Here is a 2,807-nt window from a genome sequence, read left to right as displayed (position 1 = left end):
GTATCACAAATAAACATTTATTCATAATCACCCTTCATTATTATCAATCCTCAGACAATGACCCGGAGCAAGCGGGACGAACCACGACCCTTGCTACTACCCAGGTATCACAAATACACATTTATTCAAAATCCCACGATTAAACTCGTTTATCATAATCCTCTTTTCCCGTCTCATACCCGGAGCAAGTGGACAACGCCACTGCCTACTATCTGGGGTCGCACGTCACATTTCAATATTTTTCATTATTATCCATTTAACATATTCATTCATTAATCATATATGCATTTATACTCAGCCATAAACAATAATGGCTTTGCCGTAACCCGGCAATAACTCAGCCATCCGGCTCATGGTCCAATGAAGAACGGGCCATTTATCAATAAATATAGCCCTCCGACTCATGGCATACACGGTACTTCCACCGTCATCCTCCATATCTCATATAATCATCTTTGATCATCATTGATCATAACTTTTCCCCTTGCTTCACTCGCAAGTTACCACATCCCCTAGCTCATTGCTAGGCATATCAGAATGATTTAATACATAAGAGGTGAGATCAGAGGCTTAGAAGTATGAGATTTGGCTTTTAAAACTCAAAAATCAACTTTGGCATGAAAACAGGGCCACGCGTACGCGCACTCCACGCGCACGCGTGGATGGCCACAAAACTCATTGACGCGCAAGCGTCATACGCGCGGACGCGCGGGTTGAAAAATAGCCAAACGACGCGCAAGCGTCAGCCACGCGTACGCGTGGGTGCTCTTGCGTCCCAGGCACAAAACTGGCACAACTCTCGGGAAAATAGCTGGGCATTTGGTGCAGCGCATCGACGCTCCCGCGCACGCGTGGATAGTGCCTTCTTGAAAAACGACGCGTACGCGCCAAGTGCGCCTACGCGTGGAGGGTCATTCTGCTACAAATTTTCTAAGTTAAAAGCTGTATAATTTACAGATTCAACCCCCAATCTTCCGACGGACATAACTTTCTCATTTTAAATCATTTTTCACCCGTTCTTCAAACGGCATGGACATCCCGGATCCAATTTCATTTCTAAATAGATTTGGCACAAAACAGAGATCCGTAGTCCAAGTTATGTCCCGTCAAAGTATGCCCAAAAAACCATGTTTTCATACAAAACCACTAGGTGCCATTTTCAAAACAAGCCATTTTCAACTCTTTTCAAAATCAACCAAAACATGCCAATTTCAACCCTTTTTGAAATCAATCAAAATGTACCAAAATCCATATCAAGCCATCCTCAACTCACACATTGACACTTTTCCAAAAATTCCCAAAACCACATCTAACCATTTTAACACTTCTCAATCAAATGGCTAAAGGACAAACACAATATCATGTCATACATCCTTCCTCATCCCAATTTCCAATAATACCATTTCCAATCAACCATCATTATACGTAATCAATATCATACTCACTATCGCGTGATTTCACCCACAAATCAACCTTAATCATTCCCCAAGCATATATCACAACATACATATCTCTAATGCATCATCATACCATCAAGGCATCAATAATCATAATAACATATACGATCACATAATATATCTCAACCGAACCAAACATACCTCGTCTACATAATTTCACCCAAAATTACCAAATTCCACACTTCAACTTCTCAAACCTTATTATTCAATAACCAACCTAATCATTCATATATTCATTATCTGAAATTTATCCAATCACTTGTGCCATCATACAATGCACACATCGACTTACCTTTCTTACCTCTTTCCGGCCTCCAGCCCAAAATTCACGGCCTCCGGCCCAATTTTCACAATTTAAATGCATAAACCACAAATCAATACTCATTACCCAGTACATCAAATTCTCAATACACCAAGCATACAAGGTCACACAATTCTCAACCCAATCATTAATTCACATTACATATCAACTATGCATATTAGCACCAACCATTTACACAATCCAAACTTAATCCTAGGGGCATCTAGCCTAGGAATTCTCATCACAACACACGGTACTTAAATGAAACTTAAACCGTACCTCTTGTAGCTAAACCAATTGAGCCTCTTCTTTGGAATTCTTCACCAACCTTAGCTCCAAGCCTTACCAAAGCTCCTCAAGCAATACCAATCTCCCAATTGTGCACCAACATCACCAAATACACTAACATAACCAATGTCACATACATACATCAACCTAGGGCTCATAAAAATGACAAATCACAAGGGTTTGAGCACTTCTTACCTCAGCCCATATGAAGTAGGAATAGAACCCACTTAGAATCCATGTTGGAGTATCCCTAAACACCCAAAATCACAAGATTTCAACACTAACTACCCAAAAACGTGTAACAGTGGGGAATTTCGAAAACTGGGAAGAGATGAATGAAATACTTACCACCAAACTTAGATAGAATTATAGAGGATGAGAAGAGCAACGCGTGGCCGCAAACGGCTCATCAATCGGAGCTCCGTAGCTCAAGTTATGGTGGTTTGAAGATCAAAGAGAGTTAGGTTTTCTCTCTTCTCTTCTCTCTTCTCAAATCAGCGCCCCAACCCTTCTTTTTAGGGTAAAATAAGCTGAAATGCTCACAACTAATGTTTATATATGTTGGGTCTTGGGCCCACTTAGGCCCGGTTCACTTATTTTTGCCCATTGGCCCAATTTTGGGCCAAAACCTTTAAGATTAGCGCTCTAAATCGCACTTTAAATATTTCTACCTTCCCTAATTATAATTCCTCATTTCTTAATCTTATTTACCCATAATCAATTTCCTCAGTTGTAGTACCAGACAGATCTCAGCCGGTACT

The sequence above is a fragment of the Arachis hypogaea genome, chromosome 16 (genome assembly GCF_003086295.3).
Source record: "Arachis hypogaea cultivar Tifrunner chromosome 16, arahy.Tifrunner.gnm2.J5K5, whole genome shotgun sequence".
Classification (NCBI taxonomy): domain Eukaryota; kingdom Viridiplantae; phylum Streptophyta; class Magnoliopsida; order Fabales; family Fabaceae; genus Arachis; species Arachis hypogaea.
This window is presented reverse-complemented; position numbering follows the sequence as displayed.